At 43.0% G+C, this 22,835-nt stretch overlaps 1 long non-coding RNA gene across 2 annotated transcripts in view; it reads right to left on the bottom strand.

Annotated features, from left to right (window-relative positions):
- LOC132537010 (uncharacterized) overlaps window positions 1–22,835 on the bottom strand; it is a 276,883-nt gene that overhangs the window by 216,426 nt on the left and 37,622 nt on the right. The window contains exons 3-7 of one of the 2 annotated variants that reach the window (XR_009548522.1): window positions 22,610–22,742; window positions 21,376–21,466; window positions 13,872–13,935; window positions 7,213–7,274; window positions 5,951–6,020 (exon numbers count right to left, since the gene is read on the bottom strand). This is a non-coding gene — a long non-coding RNA (uncharacterized LOC132537010). Of the gene's footprint in view, window positions 1–5,950; window positions 6,021–7,212; window positions 7,275–9,721; window positions 9,860–13,871; window positions 13,936–21,375; window positions 21,467–22,609; window positions 22,743–22,835 lie in introns of those variants that run through there. The other variant, XR_009548521.1, reaches the window with a different exon arrangement.

Genomic DNA, 22,835 nt, shown 5'->3' with positions numbered 1-22,835 from the left:
ATTAGCCACACGTGCTCTGACCCCCACAAGGACAGCTGTGTGCTCTCCCTTGTCCCCCAATGGATGATTCAGGCAAACACATGTAGCTGCTAAGACCCCTGCAGATGGGGACCTGGGGCTTGAAACCAGGTCCTTGTGCATAGTAGCATGTGCAGTTAACCACCAGCACCACCAACTGAGCCCAAACCCAATTTCTCCTCCAATTATAAGATTTCCTTGCCAACCCAGAAAACTATTAAAGAGCAACATTCTTTTGCATATACAGAGTGGTTTGGATTGCTCCCTGTGGATTATTTTCCCCTGGAATGGGTGACTCTACTAATTAAAGAGAAAATAACAAGCTCAAGTTTTCTTTATGATACTGGACCAAAAGCAAGCTAGGAGGGACCAGGCAGTTGTGTACCTGGTAGAGTGCACATGTTACCATGCAAGAGGACCTGGGTTCAAGTTCTGAGTCCTACTTGTGGCAGGGGGAGCTTAATGAGTGGTGAGGCAGTACTGCAGGTGTCTCTCTATTTCTATGCCCCTTTCTCCCCCGTTTCCCCTCTATCAAATCAAATGAAAAAGAAGAAAATGACAGCCAGGAGCTGTGGAGTCATGATGTAGCCACCAAGTCCAGTGGCAAAAGAAAGTTCGTTGAGTATCATTTGTTTTCTGGAATTGCATTACAATAGCTACGACATTTACTATGGGGGACTAAGACATTCTCTTACCCACATTTTTAGTAGTGACTGAATAATAGTTAATAAACTTATCCAAGTATAGGGGTAGAGTTGCATGCTCATCCCACTCCAAAGCCCTGTGTTTCCCATAAGAGATAAACCCATAATTCTTGAGATAGCTTGGCACTTCCATTGGGGGGGAGGGGCTGGAGCTGATTATGTTTAATGAATTGAGGTGGTGAGAGCTACTAGGTGGTTTCACACATTTAGGAATATAAAGAAATGAGTCATGTGAACTTGAACAAAGTAATTCGGAGTATCTTCTCCAATTTGTAAATGTACTTCTTTCACTAAGTTAGAATCTTTCAGTCATGTGACCTTGGATATTTTTTCTTTCCCATCTTAAATCTTTCCCCATTTTCAGATATGGGACACCATCTTCTTCCCTTGGAGTTTTTTTGTCTCTTTGTTTTACTATTGATACATACAGAAAGAAATTGAGTGGGGAGGGGAGATAAAGAAGGAAAGAGACAGAGTCACCTAGAGCACTGCTTAACTACTCATGAAGTTTTCCTCTTAAGGTGGGGCCTAGGACTTGAATGTGGGTCCTTGTCCATGGTAATGTGTGTACTTAACTAGGTGTACTGCCTTGCCTGGCCCTGAGGAGGGATCTTTCTTTCTTTCTTACTTTTGCTTTTTTTCCAGAGCACTGATCAGCTTTGGCTTATGGCCTATAGTGGTCCGGGGGGTTGAACCAGGGACTTTGGAGCCTCAGGCATGACAGTCTCTTTGCATAACCATTATGCTAGGAGATCCCACTATGCTATTCTCATGAGATCCCACTTACAGATATACTAGACCTATGGATACTGTCTGCATGCCCCTTGGATACTGTGTGCTCTTTTTACAATTCTTTATTGCATTAGGATGCAATCATTTTTAATGATTTATCACAAACCAATTCCTCCTTAATTTCTCATCTTCATTAACAGCCTCATGTCAATAATAAGACCTTCTGGCAGAGTAGTGGCACCCAATCCTGGGTTCTAGCACTTGGTAAGGTGTGTGCCTAACCAGCTGCACAACTGCCTAGCCCTCTTTTTTTATTTCTTCTTTTGCATAATTTGAAAATCTGCATCATGTCATGGTTGGCCTTCACTCTGCAGCACTGATGCCATTTTCCAATTTCTTCATACACCAGGCAATGCTTCTCCTCAAGTGGAGGGGGCAGTTCAAAGCATTTGATTTGGATTTCTCTCCATACATATGGTTAATATCACCATGAAAATGGAATGTCTCCACTGCCTGTGACTGAGGAGCAGTTTCAGGAACAGGAAGTCTCTGGCTTGGCTTCCAGCTACCAGGAGTCCTTCCTGTTGGAGCAGCTATTTGAGGACACCCCCAGTTAGTTCCTCCTCAAGCACAGACCCCAGGTCAGGGCCAGCAGAGGAGAGGGAAATTGAACACTCTGCTTCAAGTGCCACCTCTCTGGCCATTTCTCCCTCCTGAAAACAAGCTCATGACACTGAAAACCAGCCTCACTGGGGAGACGGGTCCAGAATATACACCAGAACTAATAGTGACCCAGCATAACTTCTACTTCCAAGTTTCGAAGTGACATTTTTAAACAAGCAAGTACACGTTTTCCAAAATAAAAATTTCAAATTTTCTAAAATATCATAATATGTTTTTGTCAAAATTAAAAAAAATGAAAACCTGTGTACACTACTACCACACCTGAAAATTAAACAAGTTTAAGTTCAGGAGTCGGGCGGTAGCACAGTGGGTAAAGCACAGGTGGCACAAAGCAGAAGGACGAGTGTAAGGATCCCAGTTAGAGCCGCCAGCTCCCCACCTGCAGGGGAGTAGATTCACAAGTGGTGAAGCAGGTCTGCAGGTGTCTATCTTTCCCTCCCCATCTCTGTCTTCCCCTCCTCTCTCCATTTCTCTCTGTCATATCCAACAACGCCAACAAGAATACTAACTACAACTAAACAAGGGCACAAAAGGGGAATAAACAAATGAATAAAAAGTTAAAAAGCTCGGGAAGGCAATAAAAAAAGATAGAAACATGGAGTTGGGCAGTAGAGCAGCGGGTTAAGGGCATTTGGCTGAAATGCAAGGAGTGGCGTAAGGATCCCGGTTCTAGACCCCAGCTCCCCACCTGCAGGGGAGTCACTTCACAGGCAGTGAAGCAAGTCTGCAGGTGTCTATCTTTCTCTCCCCCTCTCTGTCTTCCACTCCTCTCTCCATTTCTCTCTAACCTATCTAACAAGGACAGCAACAATAATAACTACAAAAATAAAAACAACAAAGGCAACAAAAGGAAAAATAAATACATAAAAAAAATTTTAAATGCACCTTAAAAAATCTTTTTTAAAAAAAGATGGAAACAATGATTTCAGTCCCAAATCACTGAGCATGGGAGTTTTTTTTATATATATTTTTCAATAGTGACCCACTTTTTTTATGCTACTTATAAATATAATCAACATTATAGTTTCTTTTGCACCTCCCTGATAATAACTGAACAAGTGTAATATTTTTATGTATTTATTGACACTTGTACTTTTTCTGTACCCTATTCATAATATTTGAAATCCTCTAAAGGCCAATGTGTCATTTTCTTCTTGATGTTTCATTGTTGTTGTTAATGCTATGGCTTCTGCTCATTAGCTATAGGACTCTATCATCATTATCAACTGTCTTAATTTAATTTTTATTTATTTTATTCATATATTACTAATATATCATTTATGTTATTTTTACTATTAGCGACATGACTCTAACATCATAATCAGCTGTCTTTATTTTATTTATTCATTTTGAATGTATGTAGAGACAAAGATGAAGAACTGAGGTGCAGAACTGTTCTACTATTTCTAAAACTTTCCCCCCTCCCTGCCTCGCGGGTGGCGACTGGGGTTGGAACCAAGGTTAACAACATGGCAACTTAAGTACTCTACTGGGTGACACACAAACTGCCCACTTTTCTCAATTTTTAAGAACTTCCCATAGTCTTGAATACTCAGATTGTCTCCAGGCATGTCATTCATCTGACTTCCTTATCTTTCACTGTCCCTGCTGGGGAGCCAGTATAATGGTTCTGCATGTCACAGGCTTTCATGCCTGAGGCTCTGAAGTCCCTGGTTCAATTATCAGCTCCACCATAACCTGGAGCTGAGCAGTGCTTTGTTCTTTCTCTTTTTGTATCTCTCTCATTAAAAATATAAATTATATATTTATATTTTTAGGGTCCAGGCAGTGGTGCACCTGGTTGAGCGCACTTTACAGTGCACAATAACCCAGGTTGAATTCTCTGGTCTCTGCCTGAGGTGGGGAAAGCTTCAAGAGCAGGGAAGCGGGGCTGCAGGTACCTCTCTGTCTCTCCCCTTCTCCATCTCCCCCTCCCCTCTAGATTATTAATTGTATGCTAATCCCAAGACACATGCACAGCTATGTTTATATAGCTATATAGTTGGTAAGTCTAATGTGGAACCAACCTAAACACAGACAACTAGATAACCATGTTAGAATGGGGCATGGCTGGTGATGCACACAGCTGAGACTGCTCTTACCATACACAGGGACCTGGGTTTGAGCTCCTACTCCCCACCAGCAGGGAGGATGTTTAATGAGTGGGGAAGTAGGTTTGAAAGTCCCTCTCTATATATATCTCTTTTCTTTTTTTATTTAATTCCCCCCCAAAGATAATTGCTGGGGCTCAGTGCCTGTACTACAAACCCACTGTTCCTGGAGGCTGTTTTTTCCTTTTGTTGCCCTTGCTGTTTATCTTTGTTGTAGTTATTATTATTGTTATTTCTGTCATAGTGGTTGGACAGGACAGAGAGAAATTGAGAGTAGGGGAAGACAGAGAGGGGGAGAGAAACATAGACACCAGCAGACCTGCTTCATCCCCTTGTACAGTGACCCCTCTGCAGGTGGGGAGTGGGTGGCACCAATGTGGATTCCTAAACTGGTACATAAACTTCCTGCCATGTGCTCTTAACCCACTACACCAGTCCCCCTCCCTTTTTCTTCCCACTCACCTCTTAATTCCTCTCTGTTCTAACACATAAAACAGAAAATTAATGACCATTACTCATACTACCACACCACTGATAAACTTGATGATAATAATAATAATAATTTCAAGTATATACTTAAGGGCAACAAAAGGGAATAAATAAATAAAATACAATAAATAAAATAAAATATTAAAAATTTAAAAAAGATATTTAGTTATAACTATCATTTTCCCCCTTTATGCCTCTGGTCTTTTAAAAACAGTTTTAGCACTTTTAACTCAGGAAGACTAAGTGCCATTGCAAAGCAGAATAAATTTAAACCTGTAAGTTACAAAAATAAAAACAACAAAAAATAACTACTTATCATAATCAGAAAATTCCTTGGGAAGGAAAAAAAGACATTCACAGAGCCAGAGCAATCTCTATTTATACTAATATAAAAGCAGAAAAGAGAAGCATGAAAAGTTGTTTGTGGCTACTGGTGTTTTAACAACTGCACAGCATTAGATATGACTTAGACTCTGAGAGAGGAAAGAAAGCACACATCTTCTGCCCACCAGAAACCACAATTCAGGTGTAAACAAGCATAATGTTAGCAACATTCAAGCAGCAGTGATTCTAAAGAGTTAGTGATGGGCTTCAAACCAATGGAAGTCATGATGCTGACAGTACAATGGAGAAAAGAACTCTAGTGGGTCTGAAAAGAGAAGAGCACCAAGCCTCCTTTAAAGAACACTTAGACTCTGATGAAAGCATAATAAAGGGAGGAAAAGCACAGGTGTCACAATGAGTTCCATGAAGCTTTCTTGACACAGTAAACTGACCTCCAAACCCAGCTTCAGCTCACAACACCTACATGGCAGCACTCAGGCCTGCTCCTGGCTCCTTCAGGTCCCTGCACCAAACCTTGGTGCTATAAGTCTATTTTGCAAACACAACTGCAGTGACTGGGAGGCAGCATAGCGGTTACACAAAAGGCTTTCATGCCTGAGGCTCTGGAGTCCCAGTGGAACCTCTGGCATGACCACAAGCAGAGCTCAGAGGTGCTCTGGTTGTTTTTAAAAGCAGAATTATTGTGTCCCAGGAGGGACCTCAGAAGTCACAAAGCAGAGCCTGCAAGCACAGGATCCTGAATTTGGTTCCAGCACTGAATGTGCCAGAATGATGCTCTGGTATGTTCTCTTGAGAAGAATTTGACACAAAGAAGTCACTCTTCCAGCAGGTGTAGAGAGCACATTGGTTCTGCAAAAAGACTCTCACACCTGACACTCCAAAGTCCCAGGCTCAGCAGCTCATACCACCATAAAATGAGCCAGAGTTGAGCAGTGCTCTGGTAAAACAAACAAACAAATAATAGAGAAAGACAGAGAGAAGGAGGGAGGAATAATAAAGAAAAGGGAATTTATAATAAAGAAAAGCAATGTCCAATATCTAGAAAACTGAATTTTCACTAATTTGTAAAGAGCAGCTATGCCTATAACTGGCATGTTAAGTCAACCTATCCTCATTCTAAGACACTGTTTTGCAAATGCTACCTGTGAAAAAACAGTTTAAAATAATGTGGAAAATGAACCCTTTAACACACATAGTTCACCAAGTAGAGCAGGCTGGCCAGAATTGGGCCATGGCCCTACATGGGAAGAGAATGGACCAGGAGAAGTTTCAATGCAGTCAGTATGCCATCTGTCTCTCTTCACCTTTCTTGTCCCTCTGTCTGAATGAAAAAGCAGCCTAGAAGTGGTGAAATCAAGCATACAGGAGGTCCTAGATCCACAAGGTTAATAATGCTTGAAGTATAAATGCAGTTCAATTCCACTTAACTAGAGAGGGACATTCACTGATGGAATGAAAAACCATAAATGTAAATAAAGCCCTCACACTTCAGGATTATGCAGTACATAAAACAATCTTAAATGTTTCTTAGAACACTGAGTTCCTTAGCGAAAACTTCTCATACAACTATGTGTTTGTGTATATATATAGATACACACTTCCTTACATGCTGAGATTCATTCATGATGCTACCTAATCAAGGATGGTTTTTGTATTGCTACAGCCTTTGAATATTTCCTATGACTAATTGCACTAAGTTAATACTTTAAATTCTTAGAACTAAAATAATTCTAGCAGAGACACCAGATGTACTGCAAAACCTTTCTAGAAGGGATTTCAGAAGAGTATTAATCCTTACTGTGTTAGGGCATTCATAGTCCTGACTAAATGGAGTTTTCTCATGTGTGCCTGGAATGGTCTTCTAATCCTTTTTTTAAAATTAATTTTATTTATTTTTTTGAGAGCGATGCAGAGAGAGACACACACACACACAGAGAAACACCAGAGCACTGCTCAGCTCTGGCTTATGGTGGTGTGGGGGATTGAACCTGGGACTTAGGAGCCTCAGGCATGAGAGTCTGTTTGCATAACCATTATGCTCTCTCCCCCACCCTGTATAATCAAGTTTAAGAGAAAGCAAACAACAGTAACTCACTCCCTGGCCCATGTTAGAAAAGGTTGTTACCCACTAGATGATGAGACAAGGACCGGCAGAGTAATTGAATTCCAGCCAAAGCCAAATGGGCAAAATCTAAAACACAGGAGGTATTTGTAAAATTAAGAACAATACATTTGGGAAAATAAAAATAAATGACTGAGAGGCTATTACTATGCACTATATACTGATCTAAAAACTGTATTCTACAGAACTTCAGTTTAATCCTAACAATACATAAGTGAGCCACCTGAATTAGGAAAGTGACTTCTGTCCATAAAATCTAGTTTAAATTAAGGACAGAAGAACTTCTTTGTGTGGAAAACTAGAGTTTAGTGCTTAGACCCCAGAGTCTGCAGATGAGGTGCAGGGGGTTCAGTGGACTCTGGTGGAAGATAAGGTGTTGCAACACATTTTGAAAAAGGGAAGATATTAATTTCTGAAACACTGGTTTATGAATCTACCTCAACTCAAAACAGCCTATTGTTAATCTTCAAAATTCCTTTCAGTTTATTTTTCTACTTAGGAAAGAATGATTTAAAAAATAGTAGTTATCAAGTGGGCACAATTTCTCCCCGTCTCTGACAGTCACCTGCACACTGACTCCACAGCCATCTTAGCCTTTCTGCCACCCTTGGGCAGAGTGGGTATCTCCAGCACCCACTCTTCCTCTTCCTGTTACAGCACAAGGCCTGGTCTTGTTGCAACAGGCAAAGCCCAGTCTAAATTCTGCCATGTATCTGGCTTTTTCTTGCTAATTTTTTTTAAATGAAGGGAAAGGGCATTTAAAAAATATAATTATTGGTTTATTCCCTTTTGTTGCCCTTTTTGTTTTATTGTTGTAGTTAATGTTGATGTTGCTGTGGGATACAACAGAGAGAAATGGAGAGAGGAGGGGAAGACAAAGAGGGGGAGAGAAAGACAGACACCGGCAGAATTGCTTCACTGACTGTGAAGAGACTCCCCTGCAGGTGGGGAGCCAGGGCCTTGAACCTCTTCCTTATTTCTTAAGTTCCATCTATAAGTGAGATTGCCAAATACTCATCTTTCTCCTTCCAACAAATGGTACTAAACATGGCCACCTGAAGTTCCATACAGTAGGACGCAAGAGGATGATTTCTCCATCTTCAATGGGTGAGTAGACTTCCCTTGTGTAAATGGACCACAAGCATTTAAAACACTCCCATCTGTTAACCTTCGGGGTTGCTCCCGGATTTGGACCCACCTGTGCACTCATCACTTTGGAGACCTATTTGTCTCCTTTTGTATGGCAGTTTTTTAATTCCTCTGCTTATTTCCTTTCTGTGTGTGCCTAAGTTGGGCGTGTGTGTGTGTGTGTGTGTGTGTGTGTGTGTGTGTGTGTGTGTGTATTTCCCACAACTAGAAGGCATTGCTGTCTCAACTTACCTGACACCAACATTTCATTCAAATGCTTCTAATGTAACACTGACACTTACTGGCCCGCTCTGGGCTCCCAATGTGGGAAAGGGCCCACAGTCCCTCTGTGACACTGTGTCTATCTGTCTGCAATCACAAGGCCAGCACTGCCACCTGGTCTCTCTTTGGTGGGGATCAGTCAGATTCCTCTCTTTGACATCAAATGGGCCAGATTGTTCCTTAGTTCTCATTTCTTTTGTTTTCTTTATACTTTCTTTCTTTCCCTCCATGTCTCTCTACCTCTCCCTCTCCCTCTCCCTGCTCCTCTCTCTCTATATATAAATATATATATTTGTAAACTGGCACATGTATTTATGACCAGAAAGTACCTCATCAATACCCTTTGCAACCTTGTGTGAGTTGAGTAACTGTTGCAAAGTTACCAGTCACCAGAAGACTCTAGCAAGTGTTCAGACTGGTCAGCACAGGCAATGCAGACAGGTTGTTTATAGTGACTTCTCAACTGAAATTGAACAGCCAAGGTTTTAACACAATGGCTCCCTTAATATTCTGTGATGTCTGAACTTGATCCACTGTGGGAGCCTGGCCTTGTCGGTCCTCTAGCTACAGCCTGAGCCTTTCACAAACAGGAGGTGATGAACACCTTGCTGCTTTCAGAAATTCCAAAAGGGATCAGGGTGAATCTGGGATAACAGAGATCACATGTTCCCCAGCATGAAGACTGAGTACAAATCCCTGGGCCCTTTACAAGGGGAAGTGTGAGGATTTATGATATGCATACATTTCACTTTCTTGCACTCTGGTCAGGTAAGAGACACAGTGCACAGAGATAGATTCCTGTGTGAGAGAGGCTCCAGAGACAAAGAGGAGGAGCCACTATCTACCTATAGCCACTGAAAAATAAGCACCCTCCCTAGCAGTGAGCTGGGTCTGATTTCACAACAGGAAGTGTCCCCAAGTTGGACTGTGGGTGGGTCTTGGTCCCTGCCTGTACCACCCCCTCACCCCTACAGGTGGCTTTCAATGTCAGGAGCCACATCAGGATGGCAGTCATGGGCCCAGAGGGGACACTTGCAGAATGGCTGGGGTTCACCAGTGCTCCCTGCTGGTTCCTACTCAGTGTCTGGGCCTGAGGACACACTGACCTGGGGTCTCCTCAGAGGTCTGCTCCAGATGGCAGGGCTCTGCGATGATGGAGACAGAAGTGGAGTCTTGTGGTCTCTGGCGCAGCAGCTCAATAGTTGGCAGCTCACTCATTTCCTATCCACAGTCTTGTTGATGCCCTACATGGAGAACAGTCAACATGCTGACTCAGGCTGAAGAATGGTTCCAATCAGGCCAACTCACCTTGATCTAGTGCCCACATGGTACCTTAGGTCCTCCCTCTGGGCCTCAGGATGGAGCCACTGTGTCTGTGGGAGCATCACTGCACTCAGCCAGGGAAACCCTACAGAAAGCAGGTGCCCAGGCATAGAAATTGTTGAGTCCATGGGAGCAAGCTTCCCAGGTTCCCTTGCTTATAATGCAGACATCCCTTGGTACAGGGTGCAATAGGAACTTTATATTCCATGATGTCTGGGGTGACATTGCACTGGGTTTGTCTTTCTTCCAGTAGAGGAGGGAGATAGATCAAAAATAACAACAAGAGGCTGGGAGGTGGGGCACCAGGCTGAGGGCACACATGACCATGTGTAAGGATCTGGGTTTGAGTCCAAGTTCCCAACATGCTTAGAGATGAAACACGCTGCAGGTGTCTATCATTCTCTATTCTCTCTTTTCCCCTCCAATGTATCTTTATTCAATAAAATAGGGAAAAAAAAGGAAAATGACTGACAGGACCAGTGAATTCATGGTGCCAGTAACCAGCTCCACTGAATTACAGGATAGCAGAGAGAGAGGAAGAAAGATAGGGAGAGGGAGAGGGAGAGAGAGAAAGGCAGCAACACAGCACTGACACTTATTTCCATCATATGGTGAGGATTGAGCTTGAACCTGGATCTGGCACAGGAAAAGCTGGCGACTGCAGTACGAGGGCTCTTCTCCTGGGCCCATTAGTAACTTCTGCTAGGATCCTGTCTGAAAACACTCCTGCTCATCCATGCCCAATACCATTGAGATCTGTATTTCTATGGCAGATTATTTGTCAGTTCTGACACTAAATGTGTCCTTCTTTAGAAAAGATTTGATTTACTATTTCTTGCAAATAAAGATAAGAGATATTGAGAGGAGAGATGGGGGTAGAGAGATAGACAGGAGCCTGTAGTTCTGTTTCCCTGTCCATCAAGGTTCCCTGTTGCAGGTGGGGGCTAGGGACTAGAACCTGGATGCTTGTGCACTGTAATTTGTACGCTCTACCAGATATGCCACTGCCTGTGCCCTGACATTGCCTTTGTAAACTGTGCCTTTACAGAGATCTGTTAAGGAGTCAAACAAATGAAGGTAGGAACACTGATGGCTGCTGTGATTAAATAACTGCAATGGATTGTGTGGAATTGCTCTGCTCACTATACTGACACATGAGGTCAGTCTAATAGACTTTAAATGTTTCTTTTCTTTTATTATTTACTTAACTGTTATGGTCTTGTGACCACCCACTAGTTCCAGAAGACCTTTTCTTTTGAATCCTTTAAAAAGAGACAAGGTGGCCGGGCGCTAGTGCAGCAGGTTAAGTGCACATGGTGTGAAGCTCTAGGACTGGCCTAAGGATTCCGGTTCGAGCCCCTGGCTCCATAAGTGGAGAAGCAGGTCTGAAGGTGTCTGTCTTTCTCTGTCCTTTCTCTCTTCCTCTCCTCACTAGATTTCTCTCTGTCCTGTCTAACAACAATGATAGCAATAACAAAAACAATTATAATAACAATAAAGAACAAAAGAGGAAAATAGCCTCCAGGAGGAGTGGATTCATAGTGCAGGGCACAGAACCCCAGCAATAGCCCTGGAGGCAGAGAGAGAGAGACAGAGGTTTTGAGATAGAGATCCAGGCTCACTGCAAGCCTCCACTGATCATGGAGTCTCCCCTCTGTGCTGTTTGAGCTGATCTGATGTTCACATGGGGTGTGAACCTGGGGCTTCCTACACAATAAAATGAACTTTGCTGTGGGAGCTCTGTGCCAGTCCTAGAATGTCCTTCTCCTTGTCAGGGCTACAAAGGAACAGCAGGCACTTTGCTCTATGCTCCCATCCCACTGCTCCTTCCAGGCCATGGAGTCACCAAAGAGGACGCAGGGGACTGAAAACCCAGAAGCCAAGTACAAAGCCAGAGCTGACACAGGGAGTAACTGTGCATAAAAACAGTGGCTAGTACTTCATGCTTAGGATTGCTTTCCCTTGCCCTTCCCAAAATAGAGAAAGATAGTTTGCTGTGGTGTGGATTTGAGTTTTAAAAGTGTGGTTCATTTCTTTTTCTTTTTTTTCCCTAAAATGTTTTCTTAAAGACGTTTTAAAATATTTATTTATTTTTGTTGCCCTTGTTGTTTTTATTGTTGTAGTAGTTATTACTGTTGATGTTGTCATTGTTGGATAGGATAGAGAAATGGAGAGAGGAGGGGAAGACAGAGAGGGGGAGAGAAAGACAGACACCTGCAGACCTGCTTCACCACCTGTGAAGTGACTCCTTTGCAGGTGGGACGGTTCATTTCTTAATGAGAGAAAGAGAGAGTAGAGAAAGGAGGAGGAGGAGAAGGAAAGAGAGGAGCAGAGTGTCATTATGGATGGGCACTGAGGATGCTGCACTAAGCAGCTCACAGTCCTCTGACAGTGCTCTAGCTTGCAGTCTGGGAAATGGAGCTCATTTCTGAGGTATAGAGAGGAAAGTCTCCTTGCATTCTGATTTTCTTGAGGATTTAACTTGGAATGTAAATGCACAACACTTAAGAGGGCTGGGAACTCAGTCTGAGAAACACCAAGTGCAGGTGTTCAGCACATGAACACCTGAGCCTGGACACAAGCCTCTCGCTATCTTCAAATGCTGAGTACATACTGCCATGGAGCCAGGGTTCAAGAAATACTTCTGTGTAGACTCAGAGGTGTGACCTCATTTGAAAGGAGTCTCAGAAATACAAGAGCCTTATTTGTAAAGAAATATACTAGCAAGGGCAACCAAAAGGAATAAATAAATAAATAGACTAGCAGAATCCCATACTGAAAATAAAAAGCTGTGAGGAAAAGAGAGTGTAATTTGTATTTCTATAAACATCAAGAAAGAAAGACATGATTAGTGAAGTAAATGAATAAATCGATTAACATTTTTTTTCTTTTCCTGTTTTTTTTTTTTTTGCCTCCAGGGTTATTTATTCCTTGGGCTTAATAAGAGTCCACTTTTTCTGGTGGCCTATTTTTTCATTTTATTGGATAATACAGAAATTGAGAGTGGAGAGGGAGAAAGATGGACACACCTGCAGACCAGCTTCCACTCTTGGGAAGCGACCCCCCTGAGGTGGGGAGTGGGATAAACCTCGATTCTTGCATGGGTCCTTGTGCTGACTACTATGTGTGCTTAACAGGGTACAGTGCCAGCCCCCTCAACATATATATTGTTTAAAGTTTTATTATCTTTATATATTTATTGATGGGATAAAGACAGCCAAAAATTGAGAGGGAAGGGGGTGATAGGCAGAAAGACACCTGCAGCACAGCTTCACCACTCATGAAGCTTTCCCCATGTAGGTGGGGAACAGGGGCTTGAACCTGTGTCCTTTAGCACTGTAACATGTGCTATCAAATGGGTGTGCCACCACCCAGCCTCTCTCTCAAAACATTTTTTCAAGACAGCACTTCTTGGTGAAAAAAATAGAGAGAAGACTTCACCTCTCTGGCTAACAACACCATCAAGCATGGCTAGAGGTGCAGAGGTGCAGGTCTGAGGTTGTTTTTTTTCCCTTTTTTTTTTTTCCTGAGAACATGTAGCCGAAAATGTGGAAAGGGGATGAAAAGGACACTGGGAACAGGTGAATTTGGGACAGGGGTATTGATGCCTTTACATTGTACAATGCCTGTTTTCTATTTTCATTATTTTAATAAAGTATTTTACCTAAAACAAATTACACTGCGATGACAAAATGAATAGAAAGACCCAACAACTATATTGTTCCCAAGATTTACAAATTGGTGTATTCTTCAATGTATTAAAGAAAACATTTAGGAAGTCAGGTCTGACTTTTGTGCCACAGTTTTGGGCTGGTCAGGAGTGATGAAATGTGTGAAGACAATTAAGCTAAATACTAAACAGCTGCTACTGAGAGAGTTTTGAACTGCTATTTTAAATCTAACCATCCTAACTTAGAATATCTTGACACTCACCCATCAATGTGTCTGGAGTCTCATTTTCCTTAGAAGTCAGACACATCTAATGCTGTGCAGGAACCTTGAATTAAAAAAAAAAAAAAAACTGGAGTTACAACCCACCTTTCACAGGATCTACTTGAAGAAAACTTGTCTTTAGCTTCCCTAAGGTTCACAAAGAATGAATCAACTAAAAATATAAATTCTCTTAGCTCCACAGACTTCACTATGGTTGGAGAGTAAACATTGCTGATTTCAGTAACTCTTTAACTGAATGCATAAGAACAATATATGTTTAAAACACTAATGTCAACACTTGTATTTCTTCTTGCAGTGTGACTGTTTCCTTGTAAATGAGAGATATATATTCTAGCAAATTCAGCTCTTTGCAAATCAAGTTTAAATACGGATCATAGTTTAAAATATTTTCTTGCAAGGAAATATATTGTATCCACATAGCAGTCAAAGTGTTCCTTATTGTAGGGGCGAGGAGTAAATGCCTTGAAAGTGTGAGCAACTTTCAAGAGTAGAGACCATCTCTCAAATGATCTAGAATTCATGTTAACTAGGCAAAAAACTGAGGTGGTAATTACTAGGCAGAGAGTCCCAGGACAGGCAGGGAGTAGGGAAGAGGACATCTCCTTGGATGGAGAGAGGGGAGAGAGTTTAGGGAATCATCCCAGCCAGATGGGTGCTGGGTATGCTGTCTCTCTGTCTCTATGTCCTTGCCTTTGCCTCTGTCTCCATATATATAAAATCAGGCATCTCATAAAAAATATTTTAAAAGAGAAATATAGCTCTGAGCATGATCTAAAGAAATGCTTTTCAGAAAAGACTGATCACAGTATTAATCTGGGTCTATATGAGAAATAGTCTCATTATTAGTAAGGTACACCAAAGTCATTAAAGGCAAATACTGGGGGCTGGTGGTACACAATGGGTAAAGCACATATGGCTCAAAGCACAAGGACTGGCATAAAGATCCCAGTTTGAGGCCCCAGAACCTCACCTGTTGTTGGTATGTTTCTAATTCTACTTCTAAAAACCCTTTCTGTTTCATTTGGTTTAAATCCCCCCTGCTTAACACTGCATTCTATTTACATAACACTGTATTCTATTTACATAACCTCTGTTAACATGCACCACCCTCCCTGCAGGGCATTGGTGGTTCAGTGGTAGAATTATTGCCTGCTCTGCCTCCTCTCCTTGTCATACCCTGATTTTCACCAGTCACTTTTCTCTCCACCCTCTGTATGTCACATCTTGTTTACACCCTACTTGGAAAGTATATAAAGACAACATTGTTCGTTTTAGTGAGTTGTGAGTTGGTAGTTGTGTTAGTTTAGCTTAGCTTGGTATAGATTGTGCTGCGTCCTGCATGAATAAAGAGATACTGGGTACAGCTCAACCATGAGTCCCTAGTCGTCTGTTACCCGCCCGTGAAGCCAGCCCGTCGATAACAACATGTGGCGCCTACAACTTGGGACCGGACCTGCGCAACTCCCAGATAAGTGAAGACTTTGCCTACCTATGCACTATGGTCTTCTCTTCTACTTATGAAGAGGTTTGCAAAGCCTCTACTGTTTCATCATGAGACAGAGCTGTCTCTGGAACATTTTGCTCTGGGCCACACTTCAGTTCCCTGACTGGGAACTTTGGTTTCTCGTGACCCTAATCATAGAGCTTGGAAGATGTATGGAGATTTCTCCTTGGACTTTCTGGATTCCCTCTCCCATGTTTCCTGAGGAAAAGGACTACATTTTGCTTCGGGCTGCAGTTTGATTCTTTATGACCGTGATCGTTGACATTGGGATATGCATGGGGATTTCCCCTGGGACTTTCTGGACTTCTTCTCGCATGTTTCCCATGGAGAAGGACTACTTTAATTTGAGGAGCATTCTCGAGGACCCTGGAAATCCCCTAGAATGGAGACACGTGGTTAGTTCTACTCTCCTGATTAGATTCTTTCTTCGATGGGAAGACGCTTTTAAAAATGGGTGCCTGAAGCAATCCTTCAGGAACAGTCAGAAGCACCCCAAATGGAATTTCGAGGAGCTTTTTGGACTAGGACGCCCTCCGGGGACTCATGATACTACATGGTGAGATCTTGATAATCTGGTTCAAGTTGCGTTTCATAAGAGAATGATTTGAATGACTGAATTTTTGTATGACATTGACTTAAAAAAAAAAATGCTGGACACAGCCATGATTTCTAGAGACATCCAGAAACAATCAAAAAATTGTTTTTTCGGTGGCGCAGTGGGTTAAGCACATGTGGCGCAAAGTGCAGGGACCGGCATAAGGATCCCGGTTCGAGCCCCCGGCTCCCCACCTGCAGGGGAGTCGCCCACAGGCGGTGAAGCAGGTCTGCAGGTGTCTATCTTTCTCTCCCCTTCTCTGTCTTCCCCTCCTCTCTCCATTTCTCTCTGTCCTATCCAACAACGAATTGCATCAACAAGGGCAATAATAATAGCCACAACAAAGCTACAACAAGGGAAACAAAAGGGGGAAAAATGGCCTCCAGGAGTGGTGGATACATGGTGCAGGCACCGAGCCCAGCAATAACCCTGGAGGGAAAAAAAATTCGATGGGAAGACACTTTTAAAAATGGGTGCCTGAAGCAATCCAGCAGGAACAGTCAGAAGCACCCTAAATGGAATTTCAAGGAGCTTTTTGGACTAGGACGCCCTCCGGGGACTCTTGATGCTACATGGTGAGATCTGTTTCATAAGAGAGTGATTTAAATGACTGAATTTTTGTATGACATTGACTTAAAAAAAATGCTGGATACAGCCATGATTTCTAGAGACATCCAGAAATAATCCAAAACATTGTTTTTTCCTCCTTTGATTTCCTTTTTTATGTTTTGGCATAAATCTGAAATGTTTAATCCTGAAAACTGTATGAGTTATGGGTGGGGCAGATAGTGGAATGATTATGTTAATTATTCTCATGCCTGAGGCTTTTAACCATGATTCTTCTGTTTACCTTTCCACATTTTATTGAGTTTAAACTGTTTAAACAAACCTTAAAATCATACTAGAAAGGACTTCCAATTATAATGGAGTTATCAATTATACTAAATTTCTACTCTGCTACAAGTTTTGTTTGACAAGTAAGTGAATTTCAGCTGTCAAGTCTTCACATGAAAAGGCATCTACTCAAACAGAATTCCCGGAAATCCATTTGGATCCCTGTTCTCTGACGTCGCCCACAAGATGGAATGACTACAACACACCCCCGGAAACCAATGATGTGACCTGGCACGACCTGAAGAAACATATTCACAGACTCCAAAGATCACTCTCTACAGAAAAGTAGAATTCTGGTGGCTGATATTCCCCATCGAGACAGACATGCAGCGTTTCACCCCTTGGCATTTTCTTCTGTGGTCAACTACTTTGGACTGACACCTCCATCGGACTTACTGGTACACACTGCTGTGTTTCTCAAAGACTAACTTCAGCCAATTGCCTTGAGACTTTATAGACCATGTTCCCTTGCCTGCAGGCTCTGCTCCCCGAGACAGAAAACGCCCCCCGAGACAGAAAACTCCCCCCTCCTTATTAGGTTATGCCCACAGAGGTAGGAAACGCTCTTTGAGGCAAGAGATGCCCCCAGAGGCATGAAGCGCTCACAGAGGCAAGAAATTCACTTTCGCCTGCTAAGCATTGCCCTTTGAGTCAAGAAACGTTCCCCTTGGCAACACACTGGTTATTGCTGCTCGCCTATTTTGTTTTCCATGTCTTATGCCAGTTCTTTTGAAAACGCCTGTATGATATAGGTTTCTGTTCACCCCACAGTCCTGATACTATGGCCATTAGTTAAAAAGAAAGGGGGATTAAGCGCAGGTGGCGCAAAGCACAAGGACCGGCATAAGGATCCCAGTTCGAACCCCGGCTCCCCACCTGCAGGGGAGTCGCTTCACAGGCGGTGAAGCAGGTCTGCAGGTGTCTATCTTTCTCTCCCCCTCTGTCTTCCCCTCCTCTCTCCGTTTCTCTCTGTCCTATCCAACAACGACGACAACAACAATAATAACTACAACAATAAAACAACAAGGACAACAAAAGGGAATAAATAAATAAATAATAAAAAAAAGAATTGCCTAAAAAAAAAAAGAAAGGGGGAATTGTTGGCATGTTTCTAATTCTACTTTTAAAAAACTTTTCTGTTTCATTTGGTTTAAATCCCCCCTGCTTAACACTGCATTCTATTTACATAACACTGTATTCTATTTACATAACCTCTGTTAACATGTAACACCCTCCCTGCAGGACATTGGTGGATTAGTGGTAGAATTCTCACCTGCTCTGCCACCTCTCCTTGTCATACCCCGATTTTCACCAGTCACTTTTCTCTCCACCCTCTGTATGTCACATCTTGTTTACACCCTACTTGGAAAATATTTAAAGACAGCATTGTTCGTTTTAGTGAGTTGTGAGTTGGTAGTTGTGTTAGTTTAGCTTACCTTGGTATAGATTGTGCTGCGTCCTGCATGAATAAAGAGATACTGCATACAGCTCAACCATGAGTCCCTTGTCGTCTGTTACCCGCCCGTGAAGCCAGCCCGTCGAAAACAACAACCTGTGTATGTGGGGAGTCACTTCACAAACAGGTTCACAAAGCAGGTCTGCAGGTGACTTTCTCTCCCCCTTTCTGCTTCCTGTCCTCTTTCAGATTCTCTTGTCTTATCCAACAACAACAGCTATAACAATAACAACAGCAACAACAACAAGGGCAATGAAATGTGAAAAACAGCTTCCAGGAGCAGTGGATTTGTAGTGCTGTCACGAAGCCCCAATGATAACTTTGGAGGCAAAAAAAAAAAGACAAAATCCCATAAGGTATACATGAACTTCAGAGGCAAGCACATACTCAATGTATATAGAAAGGGAAAAGAGAGGAGTTGGGTGGTAGCACAGCAGGCTTCTCGGCCATGGCATAAAAGGCAATGATCTCGGTAAGAGCCCCTGGCTTCGCACCTATAGGGGAATTGCTCCACAAGCAGTGAAGCAGGTCTGTAGGTGTCTATCTTTCCTCCCCTCTCTGTCTTCCCCTCCTCTCTCCATTTCTCTCTGTCCTATCCAACAACGAAGACATTAGTAACAACAACAATAATGACTACAACAATAAAACAAGGGAAACATAATGGAATAAAAATAAATAAATATTTTTTTAATAAAGGGAAAAGGGGAGCTGGGTAGTACTACAGCAGGTTAAGCAATGTGGTGCAAAATGCAAGGACCTGCTGAAGGATCCCAGTTCGAGCCCCCAGCTCCCTGCCTGTAGGGGAGTCACTTCACAGGCGGTGAAGCAGATCTCCAGGTGTCTTTCCCTGTCTGTTCCCCTCCTCTGTTTCTCTCTGTCCTGTGTAACAATGAAGACATCAATATTAATAACTACAACAACAATAAAAAAGGGCAACCAAAGGGAAAATATAAAAAAATTAATAAAAGCAAAAGGGAAAAGAAACACTGAAATGCCCAACAGCATATGGCTAGTGGGTGTCCCTAGGGGATACTGACACATATTATGAGGCCAGTCACTGCAATGAAGATGTAACTATGGCAACGCAGGGCCGTCTCGCTGTACTGCGGTGCACTGCAGCACCCAGGCTACTACACACCAGCATAGATGGGGGACAATGAGCTGTACCCAGGGCCAGCATGGACGGGCCCTGCAGTATCACCAGGGCCACGCACATCTGCATGAACAGGGATTACTGCCAGGTGGCTTCTTGCTGATACAGGCGGAGAAGTTCTGCTCATCCAACAGGGTTCCCAGGGCCTGGGAGTTCCTGGTAATGCCCTGGAATCCCGACCAGGGGACTCGCCCATCAGCAAGGACACCTGTGAACAAGACACTGAGCTCTGGGAGGAGCAGAGGAGGAGGTTCCTGTCTGCTCAGTAGAGGCTTGGAGAGAATGGAGGACAGCTAAATATGGGGCCTGGGGCAGGTCCACTTCCTACTGAGGCTCAGTAGGACAGAAAGGAGGGGACAGCAAACTCCTATTTAATACAAGAAGGGATTCTCCTACATCAACATGGGAATATTTGTTAATAGATGAGTTGATACATGCATCCTGGTTTTCCTACCTGAGACCCAAGACTTCTAAAATGGAACCCAAATATAGTCCCTTACAAAGGCTTTTGGCAAGAACGCTTTATTCCTTGATGGAACAGAGCCTTTGTGCAATCTTATAATAGTGACTCCAGAACACAGACAGTCAGAAAAGGAGTCTCATCCCGAGAAGGACTGTCAGGCTCAGCTGTATTGTTAGTTACAGATAGACATGCCCTGGTGTAGACTCTGATTTTCTGTGACTGATGACAATAGCTGGTCTATTTTATTTTTTGGGGGGCAGGGCAAATGGAGATGATTAAACAAGTTAATTTAATGCAACCTCATCCTTCATCATCTGTTAAGGCAAGATTCAAGTACAGTTTCCTCAGGTTTCAGTGAAGTAAAAATATTATTGACAACAACAACAAGAACAAAAAGCTGAACTATATGTTAATAAAGTAAGAGTCACATTAATAAAAGGTATGTTATATGATTTTCATTCTTGGTGTAAGATCTTTTTTCTCAAGATAGAGACAGAAAAACAAAGGGGCGAAGAGACAGACAAATAGACAGACAGAGAGACAGAGAGAGAGATGGTGCCAAAGCTTTTTTCAACATGGAGGGTCTAGGCTTGAGGCTTTGTCATACAAAAGCAAGGTAGTGCTTTTCCTAAGAAAGCCTTTTGCCCTTCCTCTGATGCAAAAGCTTATCAAATCATTTTTTTTCTGTTGTAGGAATATTAGAAGCATAACATGGAATCATGAGGGAATATGAAGCTAGAGAATTAAAAAAAAATTAGTCCTGACAATCAACATCCAGTCAATATGTGGGAAGTAAGTCAGTGGAGTGAGGTCAGAGCCACATTCTAGCTGAGTCAGGCTGTGCTCAGAGTCCCTTCACCTCCCAATACTCTCTGTGCATGGGAGTTCCCCACTACAAGTATGGATTGACAGGCCTGGCAGTGCATCTGCTCCCAGGGTGGCCAGGATACTGGACACACACTGGGGTGGAGAAGGCCTCTTCCCAGGCCCTAAAGGTCCTGCTCTAATGACAGAACAATGCACCTACAGAGAAGCCCATGAAGGACAGGATCTGGGCATCTGAAATAAAAGCCACCTCTAGCCTGTGGACAACACGAGACCCAGGGAGTCATTTCATCTGGGAGTCAAAGTCAGCACATAGCATCCAATGCTCATGTTCAAGCTGATAATTGTAGGGCCTGTAAATTATCTCTTAAATATTCATGTCACCCCTGGCAGAAAAAGGGTTGCCCACACTGACCTAGAGCAATTCCCAAAATAAAATACCTTTCTAGAAATGACTTCGGATGAGAATTGGCCCCTGCCTGTAACCTACCCTGAAACCCCGCACCCCCCACATGCGAATGGTCCTGTGTCATGATCCTGCTTCAGAAAGGGAGACATCCCAGAGGAGGCACTTTGGGAAGGCTGGGGCTCACCTCTCCCCTGCTGGCTCCTTCTCTACTGCCTGGCCTTGCGGACCAGCTGCCCTGGGGTCTCTGAAGTCATCTGCTCCAGATGGAAGGGCTCCTTGAGGGTGGCAAAAGACCATGAAATGGTGAGTCCAGATACAGTACCTGAGGGGATTCTGAATGATCCTTTCACATTTACCATTTTTTTCTAGTTTATCTCAGTAAATCATAAGGGACAGGGACCTGTGAAAACACTGAAAACACCATTTGTAAGGATGACAATTAACTGAGGGAAACTGTTATTTGTTTATGCTGAGGAACTTTTTATTTTTTCCCCCAAGGGCTGTTGCTGGGGCTTGGTGCCTGCACTATGAATCCATTGTACCTAGAGGCCATTTTTCCCATTATTGTAGTTGTTATAGCTGCTGTTGTTGGATAGGACAGAGAGAAATCGAGACAGGAGGGGAAGACAGAGGGGGAGAGAAAGAAAGACAGACACCTGCAGACCTGCTTCACTGCCTGTGAAGCGTGGCCCCTGCAGGTGGGGAGCCTGCAACTAGAACCTGGATCCTTAACCTGGTCCTTGCACTTCTTACCATGTGTGCTTAACCTGCTGTGCTACCTCTTGGCCCCCAGGAATGATGTTTTGCAAGACTGTAGTCATCTGATAGGTTCACATTCATATCTCCCTAAACTACATGTAGAAACTCTCACCCTCAGCCATATGCTATCTCCCTAGAACACAGGGCTTTGGGCCTCTCCCCTGCTTTTAGAAAATTTCTTTGATTCTTGTAGGAGTTTCCAGTTAGTAAACATCACTCCCTTTTAAAAAAAAAAATATGTATCATTGGATAGAGACAGAGATAAATTGAGAGAAGAGGGGATACAGAGAAGTAGAGAGCCAGAGACATTTGCAGGCCTGCTTCACTACTCCAGAAGCTTCAACAGGGGCTTGAACCTGTGTGCTTGTGCTCTGTAATGTGTGTGCTTTTTCAGGACATGGCCACCTGGCCCTCAAACTCACTTCCTTACAAGGAGTATGATGACTGACATCAGGAAGAACATTATGATCAACATTATGGAATTTAATAAGCAACATTATTTCTATATTTAGGCTGTAGATCCACTAAGAATTCCTTTTGCTTCCTATGCCTTTACAGTTTCCCATAAACATAAATATCTGTAGTTTCCCTAGTAAACCAACTGCACAGCATGCAGGTGGTATACCCATTAGAGTGCAAATGTTAGCAAGAGCAAGGACCTGGGTTCCGTTCCCTGCTTCCACCTGCTCTGGAGAAGCTTCATGGGCTATGACGCGGTGCTATAGGTGTCTGACTCTCTTCCTCTCCACCCTCTCCAGACAGGAATGCAGCTCTTGTTTTTGCTGAACTGACCTGCAGTGCAAGAAACTGGGAAGAAATAAGCTCAACTCCACAAAATACTGATGTCCATATTTCCTTTTTTTATCTGTGGGCCTCCTGTGCATG

Source organism: Erinaceus europaeus, chromosome 2 (assembly GCF_950295315.1).
Source record: "Erinaceus europaeus chromosome 2, mEriEur2.1, whole genome shotgun sequence".
Lineage (NCBI taxonomy): Eukaryota > Metazoa > Chordata > Mammalia > Eulipotyphla > Erinaceidae > Erinaceus > Erinaceus europaeus.
This window is presented reverse-complemented; position numbering and strand designations above follow the sequence as displayed.